We start from the raw sequence: 15,380 nt of genomic DNA, 5'->3' as shown, positions 1-15,380 counted from the left end.
GCTACGACGTTTTTGAGATTTGACTGAGGTGTTATGATGTTATTATTACAACGACGATGTGTATTATGCTGCTGAGGTATGTTTATGATTAATAGGCTGATGCTATATGAGTTATTTGATTATGCTACGTATCTCTTATGATGAAATATTGAATAAGTGTCGACGAATATGTATATGTATAATGAGGTAAGGAATAACGAGTAGTGGTTAGGGACTCTGGTTTGTGAATAAGGATGTTGGAAACCAAGAATCGTACTTTAAGAGTTATGAAATGTGTGTGTATATGCATGAATGTATCACAATGCCGGCGAAAATTTTTGGACACTGTTATATTCATAAGATTTTGTTTCTACAAATTCGCAACACAAATTCTCGCCCCGTGAAATTTTGTACATGAGACTGTCACTGTAGCGGAAACTGCTGTCGTAAATATTTCCGTAAGAAAGTTAAGTGACCACCTGCACGTAATGTGTTGTGGGCACCCAGCTGTGTCAGACGCCTGGAAAAAAAGCCATTAGGGTGTGCCTTTCCAGAGGCACAGGTAGAAAAAAAGAAGGGAGGCCATTATCCTCGCTGTTGACATTCCTTTGTAGAAAGCATCGTAAATACGACATCCTCAAACTTGAAAATATGATAAAACTGTGGAGCTCTTAATTTATGATATTTACTGCAATGCCGAATGAAATGGCGAGAAATATTTTTATGTCTATACACCTGATTATGACTACTGTCTTTCTAGTTGAAAGAAATGCCATATGGCTTGCTTTATGTATTTATTTGCTAATTTTCTTTAATATCTAGTTTCTATAGGTTAATGTTAGTCAGGGCCATTCTTTTGTAGGGATTTTTGAAAGTCAGATTGCGTTGCGCTAAAAATATTGTGTGTCAGTTTAAGCACAGTCTTGTATAAATTGTTCTAAGGGGACGTTTCATCAGGAGTGTTTAAATATCGCGCACATACTTGACACAAGTGTCACCCAATCACCTGATCACGTGCGAAGTCTGTGAGTTCCGCGGAACGCCCCATTCTGCTCCCTCACGGTGTCTAATGACTACTGAGGTCGCTGATGCTACCTGGCAGTAGGTGGCAGCACAATGCACTTATTATGAAAAACGTACGTTTTTGGGGATGTCCGGATACTTTTGATCACGTAGTGTTGGTACGAGTAAGCGGCAGGTAGCGATTGGCAGCTGTGCTGGCGCCTTGGTGCGGGAGCGGCCACAAGTCGCCGTGCTTCACACTGGCAGCTCCGCGGGACTGACACGCCTGCCGGCAGAACATCGAGGCCGCTCTGCCGTCGGAGCTGCCACATTCACGTAGATGCCGGGTGCGGCAGGCTCCATTGCGTCCCATCATGCTTCTGTCTGGCGTCTCTGCCCTACAGACCTGCCGTGGCATCCCAGTGCGGTAAGGCCCTGAAGGGTTCATGATAGGAAGCGAAGTAAGTACAGACATTGTATACGTTTCAAGCACCAACAACGGCCGTCAGATGCCGTCGCCAGAGGCCTATCGATAACATCGCACGACATCTTGGTCATGCTTCTGTCTGGCGTCTCTGCCCTACAGACCTGCCGTGGCATCCCAGTGCGGTAAGGCCCTGAAGGGTTCATGATAGGAAGCGAAGTAAGTACAGACATTGTATACGTTTCAAGCACCAACAACGGCCGTCAGATGCCGTCGCCAGAGGCCTATCGATAACATCGCACGACATCTTGGTCATGCTTCTGTCTGGCGTCTCTGCCCTACAGACCTGCCGTGGCATCCCAGTGCGGTAAGGCCCTGAAGGGTTCATGATAGGAAGCGAAGTAAGTACAGACATTGTATACGTTTCAAGCACCAACAACGGCCGTCAGATGCCGTCGCCAGAGGCCTATCGATAACATCGCACGACATCTTGGTCATGCTTCTGTCTGGCGTCTCTGCCCTACAGACCTGCCGTGGCATCCCAGTGCGGTAAGGCCCTGAAGGGTTCATGATAGGAAGCGAAGTAAGTACAGACATTGTATACGTTTCAAGCACCAACAACGGCCGTCAGATGCCGTCGCCAGAGGCCTATCGATAACATCGCACGACATCTTGGTCATGCTTCTGTCTGGCGTCTCTGCCCTACAGACCTGCCGTGGCATCCCAGTGCGGTAAGGCCCTGAAGGGTTCATGATAGGAAGCGAAGTAAGTACAGACATTGTATACGTTTCAAGCACCAACAACGGCCGTCAGATGCCGTCGCCAGAGGCCTATCGATAACATCGGACGGCATCTTGGTCATGCTTCTGTCTGGCGTCTCTGCCCTACAGACCTGCCGTGGCATCCCAGTGCGGTAAGGCCCTGAAGGGTTCATGATAGGAAGCGAAGTAAGTACAGACATTGTATACGTTTCAAGCACCAACAACGGCCGTCAGATGCCGTCGCCAGAGGCCTATCGATAACATCGCACGACATCTTGGTCATGCTTCTGTCTGGCGTCTCTGCCCTACAGACCTGCCGTGGCATCCCAGTGCGGTAAGGCCCTGAAGGGTTCATGATAGGAAGCGAAGTAAGTACAGACATTGTATACGTTTCAAGCACCAACAACGGCCGTCAGATGCCGTCGCCAGAGGCCTATCGATAACATCGGACGACATCTTGGTCATGCTTCTGTCTGGCGTCTCTGCCCTACAGACCTGCCGTGGCATCCCAGTGCGGTAAGGCCCTGAAGGGTTCATGATAGGAAGCGAAGTAAGTACAGACATTGTATACGTTTCAAGCACCAACAACGGCCGTCAGATGCCGTCGCCAGAGGCCTATCGATAACATCGCACGACATCTTGGTCATGCTTCTGTCTGGCGTCTCTGCCCTACAGACCTGCCGTGGCATCCCAGTGCGGTAAGGCCCTGAAGGGTTCATGATAGGAAGCGAAGTAAGTACAGACCTTGTATACGTTTCAAGCACCAACAACGGCCGTCAGATGCCGTCGCCAGAGGCCTATCGATAACATCGCACGACATCTTGGTCATGCTTCTGTCTGGCGTCTCTGCCCTACAGACCTGCCGTGGCATCCCAGTGCGGTAAGGCCCTGAAGGGTTCATGATAGGAAGCGAAGTAAGTACAGACATTGTATACGTTTCAAGCACCAACAACGGCCGTCAGATGCCGTCGCCAGAGGCCTATCGATAACATCGCACGACATCTTGGTCATGCTTCTGTCTGGCGTCTCTGCCCTACAGACCTGCCGTGGCATCCCAGTGCGGTAAGGCCCTGAAGGTTTCATGATAGGAAGCGAAGTAAGTACAGACATTGTATACGTTTCAAGCACCAACAACGGCCGTCAGATGCCGTCGCCAGAGGCCTATCGATAACATCGGACGACATCTTGGTCAAGGTGCGTCCCAATTCCTCCGTCAGGTTTGACGGAGTGAAGCAGGTTACGTTAGGTTAGGTTACAATTTCGAAGTAGGTTAGTCTTCAACTTCCATGGGTGGGATGGCTAACACGGCGCTTTTCTCTGTTTGGAGAAGAGTGCTACAGTGTGGCTTTTGTTATGAAAAAGACGCCGAATACATGTGAATGAGCTGTATTTGTTTCTAAAAAAAAAGTGGCGACCACTGTACACTGTTTCCTCTGTTACTGGAATTAACAGGTTAGTTTTAGAAACAATGATGTGAAAGATAAAACGTCATACCACAAATTTAAAAACACTTTGACTTGTGTCGCCTCTTTCCTCCTCCCACCATCGGTTACCGCCAGAAGCGACCGCTACCTTAGAATCTAAAATTCCGTGTTTGATGTTTTTCATATTTACGCGTGTGTGTTACGAAAATCTGTAGTTTTAACGATACACCGCTTTGAAGATCTCTCCAAAACCCGTTGTTCCGAGCATGGTTAATTACGATACAATGGCAGGAAGTGCGACTTCAGTGTATAAAAATATTGCCAATAAGGTTATGAGCACATAATGGTTAATTTAAATGCTGAAAGTAGATGATGTTTCTATTACATGTGTGGTTAAGCAAATATTATTTAGTTAATGAAAGGCACATTTATTGTTTCACAGCAGCTCAGTTTATTCTAAGACTGGTGAAAATTAATGAAATACAACAACCAGATTTTGCTACTGGTAGCTTCAATGCGCCTTAAACATTTGCCCTGTGGATTTGAGAAAGGGAGTAAAAAGGTTTCTGGAGGCAATATTATTATAGACTCAGTGTAGCTTCCAGTAAAGGAAATCAACTATTGTAATAACAGTGTCTTTTAGTGTAGTTTCACGAAGCATAGCTCCAAAATTCGGTATAGCATTAATTTAATATTTCCTAGTATCTATTTGGGGTGCAAGAGTGAAAATGTTATCTCGTAAATTATTTTTGTACATTCAACATTGCAGCACAGTCAGCAATCGTGATAATCTAATATATAAGAAAGTATCAGCCTCGATTGCGGTAATGAAACCAACCTTCACCTAGTTTCAGCCCAAATAATTCAGCCTCCTTCAGAAGATATTTCTGAATCTATAATTAGTCTAAGAGGGCATGGTCTAGAAATAAAACTAAAACAGTCGTAATAGGCGTAGTCACATTTTAATTATAGATTTTTAATTATAGGTTCAGGTATATCTTCTGGAGAAGAATTATTTGAGCTGAATCCTAGGTAAAGGTTGGTTTCATTACCGCAATCGAGGCTGATAGTTTCTTGCATATTATTCGTAAATTATTGTTTAAGTCATCGTAAAGAGTATCCAACAATCACATTAATACTTTCAAATATGATATTCAGAACGTGGTATGTTGGAAACATGTAACCGACAGATTCACAAAATTCGCGAGATGTCGTTTAGTAGTTGTAAATTCTACTTTAGCCGGTTCTTATTGCATTACGGAATACGCTATGAAACAGACTTAACAATATGTTATTTTTCTGGAGTTTTTGAAAGGTATATTTTTTTAAGTTTGACAGCATTTACATACTCGTGCAACATTAAACATCTGATGACAAAATGCGAACAATATTTATTAGACAAGCACAGTATTCTAGCCCTTGTATAGTGAAATACCTGAAATGTGTGCATCGTATTATGTGCCACGTACCTCTAGGTCTGTTATAACACAGAATTCCAACAGTAAGGTATTTGAAAGTATTCTGGAAAAGTCTTAAGTGATTAATTATGTCATTTTGTGCTCCTAATATACTTTTCCCCTCTTTAATTTCAGTATTCTATTATAAAAACAGAAATGAAATTCAGATAATTCGAACGCCATCTAAAACGCTCCATTCGAATCATTTAATGCCTGTGACGTCACTGGCTAGCTCGCAGCTAGTAGTGCCGTATTGCTAATTCATAGTGATGCCTTGTTTCGGAATTTACCCCTGAAAGGTTGGTTTTGAATGTCACAGAAAATGAGAAGATGAGCAAAATGTGGTTGCACTCTATCGCCAAACTTTCACCACGTCGACGCACAAGTTCACTAACTTAATTAAAAATACGCTTTACTTTGAAGTAAACACTAACTTACCTCCGAAATACACTCCTGGAAATGGAAAAAAGAACACATTGACACCGGTGTGTCAGACCCACCATACTTGCTCCGGACACTGCGAGAGGGCTGTACAAGCAATGATCACACGCACGGCACAGCGGACACACCAGGAACCGCGGTGTTGGCCGTCGAATGGCGCTAGCTGCGCAGCATTTGTGCACCGCCGCCGTCAGTGTCAGCCAGTTTGCCGTGGCATACGGAGCTCCATCGCAGTCTTTAACACTGGTAGCATGCCGCGACAGCGTGGACGTGAACCGTATGTGCAGTTGACGGACTTTGAGCGAAGGCGTATAGTGGGTATGCGGGAGGCCGGGTGGACGTACCGCCGAATTGCTCAACACGTGGGGCGTGAGGTCTCCACAGTACATCGATGTTGTCGCCAGTGGTCGGTGGAAGGTGCACGTGCCCGTCGACCTGGGACCGGACCGCAGCGACGCACGGATGCACGCCAAGACCGTAGGATCCTACGCAGTGCCGTAGGGGACCGCACCGCCACTTCCCAGCAAATTAGACACACTGTTGCTCCTGGGGTATCGGCGAGGACCATTCGCAACCGTCTCCATGAAGCTGGGCTACGGTCCCGCACACCGTTAGGCCGTCTTCCACTCACGCCCCAACATCGTGCAGCCCGCCTCCAGTGGTGTCGCGACAGGCGTGAATGGAGGGACGAATGGAGACGTGTCGTCTTCAGCGATGAGAGTCGCTTCTGCCTTGGTGCCAATGATGGTCGTATGCGTGTTTGGCGCCGTGCAGGTGAGCGCCACAATCAGGACTGCATACGACCGAGGCACACAGGGCCAACACCCGGCATCATGGTGTCGGGAGCGATCTCCTACACTGGCCGTACACCACTGGTGATCGTCGAGGGGCACTGAATAGTGCACGGTACATCCAAACCGTCATCGAACCCATCGTTCTACCATTCCTAGACCGGCAAGGGAACTTGCTTTTCCAACAGGACAATGCACGTCCGCATGTATCCCGTGCCACCCAACGTGCTCTAGAAGGTGTAAGTCAACTACCCTGGCCAGCAAGATCTCCGGATCTGTCCCCCATTGAGCATGTTTGGGACTGGATGAAGCGTCGTCTCACGCGGTCTGCACGTCCAGCACGAACGCTGGTCCAACTGAGGCGCCAGGTGGAAATGGCATGGCAAGCCGTTCCACAGGACTACATCCAGCATCTCTACGATCGTCTCCATGGGAGAATAGCAGCCTGCATTGCTGCGAAAGGTGGATATACACTGTACTAGTGCCGACATTGTGCATGCTCTGTTGCCTGTGTCTATGTGCCTGTGGTTCTGTCAGTGTGATCATGTGATGTATCTGACCCCAGGAATGTGTCAATAAAGTTTCCCCTTCCTGGGACAATGAATTCACGGTGTTCTTATTTCAATTTCCAGGAGTGTATGCACTCCCCTGTCACAATGAAGAATACCGTCATTCAACGAAATTAGTGAAAATTCTCGTTTTACGCAACTACATCGTAATTATTCAGTAGTTCGCCTGTTACAGCGGTAGACCCTCGAATTTTATAAGATGATGTCCATAGATCACTTGTTCGAATCTAACCCGAAAGAACGTCTTGACTTACTTGTAAAACGACTCGACAGTCCTCACATAAGAAAACGAAATCACAATTACAAAACTTCACCACACCGATCAGAAACAGAATATTACTGTGCTTCCTTGATGTTTATATGCGCATACATTTGGAATCTCTGTTCACACGCATCACGTTCGAAAAGATATTTTCTAGCTAATGTGACCACACTGGTTTTACTTTATTAGAAACAACATTTTTATCTTCGTATTGGCGTGTTGCGATCCTTACTGTTGAAACTTTTGCATTTCCATCATCTTACATACGGATGAAGTAAGTCTACTTCAGACGCTAACGTTAGTTTTCACTCGCAGACATCACAACCCTTACGTTTGCGTCACCTGCATGTTGTACACTCTTTTATATCTCTCCGTATAACATCATTGTCCTACACCTCGATGTTTTTTTTCTTTATTCTTATTTTCAAACCTGGGTACAGGCAGACCAGCAGCAGTATGCTACGCCGCTCTTTGGCGTCAGAGAAACACACAAGATATAAATGAAGACATCGAGAGAAAAAACATGGTGGACATAGAAACGGAGACAATCACTTTTTAAAATACATGGAGCCGTTCACGGGCGTAGAGTCCAAGATAAAATTTGTTCAGGCACTTGGACAGAGACGAATATTGTCACACGTGAACAGAGGTGCACAAAACGAAGAATTCTGAACCACTTAAGCACAAAACGACGACACACACAGAACACGAGGCGTAGATCTCCGGCGCGCGAATGTTCACTAACCGTGTATGAGTCCGGGGACCTGCCAAGAAAGGAGGAGGGGGGGTGGGAGAGGGAGAGGGAGAGGGCAGATGCCAAGGGCAGGGGAGATAGGGGGAAGGGAGGAAGGGGGAGGGAAGCAAGGGGGAAGAGGGGAGGAGGGAGGAGACAGGGGAAAAGGAAAGAGAAGGGAAGGGAAGAGAAGGGAGGGAGGGTGCCGAAAGGAAAGGACACAGGAAGTGGGGGAGAGGATCGAAGTTGGTAGGAGGGGTAGATGGAAGGGAGGAGGACATCATCAGGGAGGGGGAGCTGGCGGAAGCCACCTTGGGAGAGGGTGAGGAGGGTGGAGAGATGGAGACCGGGTGAGACGTGGGAATACAGGCGCGGCAGCGGGCGGGGGTGGGAGACAAGCAGATGAGGAGGATCGAGTTTGCGGGAGGTGTACAGGATCCGTATCCTTTCAAGGAAAAGGAGGAGGTGGGGGAAGGGGATGAGATCATACAGGATCCGTGTGGGGGAGGGGAGACAGATGCAATAGGCGAGGTGGAGAGCATGGCGTTCAAGGATTTGGAGGGATTTATAAAAGGTAGGGGGGCGGAGATCCAGGCCGGATGGGCATAACAAAGGATAGGGCGGATGAGGGATTTATAGTTGTGGAGGATTGTAGAGGGGTCCAGACACCTCGTACGGCCGGAAAGGAGCTTGAGGAGACGGAGTCGGGAGCGTGCCTTGGCTTGGATTGTCCGGAGATGGGGAGTCCAGGAGAGGCGACGGTCGAGGGTGACGCCAAGGTACTTAAGGGTGGGAGTGAGGGCGATAGGACGGCCATAGATGGTGAGATAGAAATCAAGGAGGCGGAAGGAAGAGGTGGTTTTGCCTACAATGATCGCCTGGGTTTTGGAGGGATTGACCTTGAGCAACCACTGGTTGCACCAAGTGGTGAACCGGTCAAGATGGGATTGGAGAAGGTGTTGGGAGCGCTGCAGGGTGGGGGCAAGGGCAAGGAAGGCGGTGTCATCTGCAAACTGGAGAAGGTGGACGGGGGGTGACGGCGGCGGCATGTCCGCCGTGTACAAAAGGTACAGAAGGGGGGAGAGGACGGAGCCTTGGGGCACACTGGCGGAGGAGAAGAAGGTGTAGGAATCTGTGTTATGGATGGTGACATAGGAAGGACAGCGGGAGAGAAAGGATCCGATCAGACGGACGTAGTTAATGGGAAGGGCGAAAGTTTGGAGCTTGAAGAGGAGACCAGAATGCCACACGCGGTCATAAACGCGTTCGAGGTCCAGGGACAGGAAGATTGCGGAGCGACAGGAATTAAGCTGGTCGGAAAGGAGATGAGTGAGGTGAAGGAGAAGATCGTCGGAAGAGAAGGACGGCCGAAAGCCACACTGGGTAATGGGAAGGAGGCGGTGCTGGCGGAGATGCTAATGGATGCAGCGGGTGAGGATAGATTCCAGGACCTTGCTGAAGACCGAGGTAAGGCTGATGGGAAGGTAGGAGGAGATGGCGGACGGTGGTTTGCCAGGTTTAAGGAACATCAGGATACGGGAGGTTTTCCACAGGTCAGGGTAGTAACCAGTGGACAGGACTACATTGCAGAGCCTGGCCAGGGTGGAGAGGAAAGAGACAGCAGCTTCACGAAGGTGACGGTAGGTGACATGATCGTGACCAGGAGCGGTGTTGCGTTTTGTGCGGAGTGTAGCAATGAGATCCTGTGTAGTGATAGGGGCATTGAGTTCTGTGTGTGCAATGTTGTCCAAGTACTGGAAACCAGAAACGAGGGGAGGGACAGAGGTGTCAGTTCAGTTGTGGACATCCGGGAAGAAGGAGTAATCGAACTGGTGATCATCAGGGATGGAAAAGACATCGGAGAGGTAAGAGGCAAAGTGATTGGCCTTACTAAGAGAGTCATGGAAATGGTGATCATCATGGAGAAGAGGATAGGAGGTGGAGGCTTTGGATCCGGTAAGGCGACGGAAGGCTGACCAGAACTTGGACGAGTTGATAGGTAGGGTAGCATTTAAACGGGTGCATGTCAGTCGCCAGTCCTGGCGTTTCTTAGCCGCGAGCAAATTACGAATGTGACGCTGGAGTTGCCGGTGGCCTCGTAGTGTGTCCAGGTCACGCGTGCGGAGGAAGGCACGGTAGAGATGATGGGATTCACGGAGGAGGAGGACGGCCTGTGGGGGTAAGGTAGGACGGTGGGGGTGGACGGCGACAGTAGGGACGTGGGCCTCCACAGCCTCAGACAAGGTCTGCTGGAGAAAGGAGGCGGCATGGGTAACATCGTCAGGGTGGTGGTAGGGGAATGGGTGGCTATCGACCTGGGTGGAAAGGGTAACCCAGTAGGCATTCCAGTTGGCGCGGGAATAGTCATGGATGTACTTAGGGGGAGGGTCAATACGAGGGTCAGGGCGGGGGCGACGACCGTCTGAAACGGTAAGGAGGACAGGGAGATGGTCGCTACCAATAGGCTCTAGGACATCCACCGTTATGCGGCCAAGGAGGTTAAGGGAGGAAAGGATAACATCGGGAGTGGAGTTGGATTCGGGACGGGTGTGCTGGGGGATGGGGATGAGGTCGCCTTGAAGGGAGGAGAGGAACCGATGCCACCGCCGTAACTGTGCGGCGGAACGACTATGGATGTTGAGGTCGGCGGCGATCACGTAGGAGGAGAAGGCACAGTCAATGTGGGAGAGAAAGTCGAAGGGAATAGGGGCGTTAGGGCGGACATAGATGGTGGCGCAGGTAACGGTAAGGGCGGGGAAGAAGAGACTAAGGATCAGGTGTTCGGTGGGGTCAGGAAGGAGAGGTTGGAGTGAAACGGGGATCTGGCAGTGGTGCCCAATGGCAACTCTGCCACGCGCAATCGGTAGGGGATTATCGGAGTGGTGGAGGAGGTAGTGCAAAGTGTGGATGGTGTGGTGGGGTTGGAGGAAGGTTTCATTGAGGAGGAAGGCATCCACGCAGTGGGTGGCAAGGGTGTGGAGGAAGAGGTTCTTGTTGGTGGGAAGGGAGTGGATGTTGTTGAAAAGGATACAGTGCTGTCGCGCCATGACAGGGATTTAAACGAGGGTATCAAGACAGGAGAAGGTGAAATGGGCCTGGTTATTGGAGTAGGTGGCGTACATTTTGAGTTGGAAAACGGAACGGGCGGCGAGGGAGATCTGTTGGAGGGTGTGCGGGCGCTGAAAAGGATGAACATTCTGAAGGATGATGGTGAGGAATCTGGTGATGTCCTCAGTGGTAGGGGGTGGGCGAAGGGAGTTGCCGGGAGGGGTTGGGGCGTCCAGAGGGCAGAGGGGAACAGTGAGTTCGGGAGTGGTAGGAGGGGGTTGGGCCTTACACTTCTGGGAGTAGGTTGGATGAGGGACATTACAGGTATTGCAGGAGGGGGGGGGACTGGAGATTGGGGCACTGCCATAAAAAGTGGGCTTGCCTACAGTGCGGGTAGGTGGGGGCCTCGTGGCACTCAGATGTTGGGTACACATTATACCGCAAGCACCTTTGGCAGCGGAGGGATTGAGGAGGGGAATGGGAGGGGTCAACTTTATAACATTGGTTAAAAAGGAGGGCACCCTCCTTCAGGAGACGGTCTGTGGAGGGGGTGTGCTTGGAAAAAACCCGCATAAGGTGGGTGGGGCCGGCAGCGTTGTGGATGCGACGAACCGCACGCATCTCCACATGGGGATGGGCCTGAAGCTCTGCCAACACCTCCTCCTCCGTGGTCGTCGGACTAAGCCGAGTGATCACGGCGGTGAGGGTCGGCGGGCGGCATGGGGTTTGGGGTTCGCGAGAGGGAGGTGGGGAAGGAGCAGGGGTGAGGGAGGCATGAGTGCCAAAGCGGGTAACAGGGATACAGGAAAGGAGGTCTGTGTGGAGGGTAGGGCTGGGGGAGGAGATGAGCACCGAATCACAGCGAGGAGTGAGGAGGGAGATGGGGGCACCAGGAAAATTCTGGCGAAGGAAGAGGATGAGGTTCCGGGCTTCAAGAAGGGAGGGATCAGGACGAGGTAGCGGTAGGAGGAAGGGGTAGAGGAGGAGGAGGAGGGGGCAGGTACGGGCAGGGAGACATCCATGGCATCATGGGTGGGGGAAGGGGGACGAGGCAGAGCCTTTTTGGGAGTAGAGGAGGCAGGGGTGCCACTGGGGCGCTTGACGGCGGCAGAGGAGGTGTGGGGGATGGGAGTGACTGGAATGTGGCGGGGAGCGGCAGGTCCCAGTGCTGAAGGTGGCGCCGGAGATGGTGAGGGCGATGGTGAAGGCGACGGTGAAGACGATGATGATGATGAAGGCGAAGGGGAGAGTGGAGCGTGGGCCGTAGCCCTCCGGGCGACCACCCTGGCGGGGGCCGCAGAAACGGGAAGAGCAAAGGGAGGGAGTGGAGGGAAGGGATCAGAAGAGGCGCAGGAGGGAAGAACCGGTGATGGGGCGACAAATAGGGAGGGAGATGGGAGTGTGAGGAGTGGGGAGATGGACTGAGGGGGGAGTGATGCGGCACACCACGTGATAGTGGTGGCGTCGTCAGAGGGGGAGGTGTATATGATGGCAGTGGTATTGGCAGTGGTGGGGATCGACATTACAAGCAGGGGAAAGACACAGGACAGGACAGGACAAAGAAGGCGACGAGAAACACAGAGTAAAAGGGACCGAGAAACTATGAAGGAGACTGGGGCCGAAGCCCCACTCTGCTGCTGCTGCTGGCGGGGGAGGCGACCTCGCCGGCTGGCAGGCCGGTGGGGACGCTATTTCTGCTGCTGCTGCTGCTACTGCCGGACGCTGGCCGCTGGCCGCTGGGAGGAACCGCTGCTGGCTGGGACGGCTGTTGGTCGCTGGCTGCTGGCTGCTGGCTGCTGGCTGGAACCGCTGCTGGACGCTGGCAGGGACCGCTGCTGGACGCTGGCTGCCGGCAGGAACCGCTGCTGGACGCTGGTTGCAGGCTGCTGGCAGAAACCGCTGCAGGCTGCAACCGCTGCTGGATGCTGGCAGGAACCGCTGCTGGCTGCTGGCGAGGACCGACGCTGGCTGGACCGCTGCACGTTGACGGGCTGGCTGGCTGGCTGGCTGGCTGGCTGGCACCTGTAACACCTACCACTTCGATTGGTACCGTAAAAGCACAATCGAAGGGCGGTATTCTAACGAATTACCGCCGGAGATATCACCTCGTTGTACGATAGGCGTGTGATGATATAGTCACTACTAGCAATACTTTTAAAAAAAAAAAAAAGTAAACCGTTTATTCGCAGGGTAAATGCATTTATCAGCTGTTGTTCGTTTCTCAGACTAATGTGAAGCTATACAGGGTGGTCCATTGATGGTGACCGGGCTAAATATCTCACGAAATAAGCGTCAAAAGACAAAACTACAAAGAACGAAACTTGTCTGGGTGAAGGGGGAAACCAGATGGAGCTATGGTTGGCCCGCTAGATGGCGCTGCCATAGCTCAAACGGATATCAATACGTTTTTTTAAAAATAGGAACCCCCATTTTCTATTAAGTATTCGTGTAGTACGTAAAGAAATATGAATGTTTTAGCTGAACAACTTTTTTCGGTTTGTGATAGATGGCGCTGTAATAGCCACACACATATGGCTCACAATTTTAGATGAACAGTTGGTAACAGGTAGGTTTTTTAAATTAAAATACAGAACGTAGGTACGTCTGAACATTTTATTTCGGTTGTTCCAATGTGATACATGTACCTTTGTGAGAACGCATGCTGTTACAGCGTAATTACCTGTAAATACCACATTAATGCAATTAATGCTTAAAATTATGTCCGTCAACCTCAATGCATTTGGCAATACGTGTAACGACATTCTTCTCAACAGCGAGTAGTTCGCCTTCCGTAATGTTTGCACATGCATTGACAATGCGCTGACGCATGTTGTCAGGCGTTGTCGGTGGATCACGATGACAAATATCCTTCAACTTTAACCATAGAAAGAAATCCTGGGACGGCAGATCCGGTGAACGTGCGGCCCATGATATGGCGCTTCGACGACCAATCCACCTGTCATGAAATATGCAACTCAATACCGCTTCAAACTCAACGCGAGCTATGTGCCGGACATCCATCATGTTGGAAGTACATCGCCATTCTGTAACGCAATGAAACATCTTGTAGTAACATCGGTAGAACATTACGTAGGAAATCAGCATACATTGCACGATTTAGATTGCCATCGATAAAATGGGGGCCAATTATCCTTCCTCCCATAATGCCGCACCATACATTAACCCGCCAAGGTCGCTGATGTTCCACTTGTCGCAGCCATCGTGGATTTTACGTTGCCCAATAGTGCATATTATGCCGGTTTACGTTACCGCTGTTGGGGAATGACGCTTCGTCGCTAAATAGAACGCGTGCACAAAATCTGTCATCCTGCCGTAATTTATATTGTGCCCAGTGGCAGAACTGTACACGACCTTCAGAGTCGTCGCCATGCAATTCCTGGTGCACAGAAATATGGCACGGGTGCAATCGATGGTGATGTAGCATTCTCAACACCGACATTTTTGAGATCCCCGATTCTTGCGCAGTTTGTCTGCTACTGATGTGCGGATTAGCCGCGATAGCAGCTAAAACACCTACTTGGGCATCATCATTTTTTGCAGGTCGTGGTTGACGTTTCACATGAGGCTGAACATTTCCTGTTTTCTTAAATAACGTAACCATCCGTCCTCGGATACCGAGCAGCATTGCTAGCACACGCCCGTTGGGCATTTTGATCACAATAATCATACATCAACACGATATCGACCTTTTCCGGAATTGGTAAACAGTCCATTTTAACACGGGAAATGTATCACGAAGCAAATACCGTCCGCACTAATGGAATGTTACGTGATTCCACGTACTTATACGTTTGTGACTATTACAGTACTATCACAAAGCGAAAAAAGTGGTCCAACTAAAACATTCATATTTCTTTACCATTCATATTTCTTTACGTACTACACGAATATGTAATAAAAAATGGGAATTCCTTTTTAAAGAAACGCAGTTGATATCCGTATGACCTATGGCAGCGCCATCTAGCGGGCAAACCATAGCGCCATCTGGTTTCCCCCTTCAAGCTAGACGAGTTTTCTTCTTTATAGTTTTTTCGTTTGTCGCGTAAGGTAAGATATTTGGCTCGGCTACTATCAATGGACCATCATGTATATAAGTTGTAACTGCGTTTTCCATCAATAAATAACAAAAATGTTTGGAGAAGAAGTACTTAAACACCTTCTAAATTCACCTAACGCTAATATAACACAGGTATAGGTTCGTTTTACTCCAAGTTTGTGACGTCACGAGAGAATCAGCCAATAACAGAGCGTTGTCGATCACGTGACCAGATTTTGATACTTAATGATTTCTAAGCTTTAATTACATACAAATAAGAGATATTTTGTGAGAATATTGACCTTAAATGCTATTTAAATCTTATAATCAATCAGAGGGATGAAGTAGTGATGGCAGCAGAGGATCAAGTAGGTAAAAAGACGAGGGCTAGTAGAACCCCTTGGGTAACAGAAGAAATAATGAACAAAATTG

The sequence above is a fragment of the Schistocerca cancellata genome, chromosome 1, assembly GCF_023864275.1.
Source record: "Schistocerca cancellata isolate TAMUIC-IGC-003103 chromosome 1, iqSchCanc2.1, whole genome shotgun sequence".
Classification (NCBI taxonomy): Eukaryota; Metazoa; Arthropoda; class Insecta; order Orthoptera; family Acrididae; genus Schistocerca; species Schistocerca cancellata.
This window is presented reverse-complemented; position numbering follows the sequence as displayed.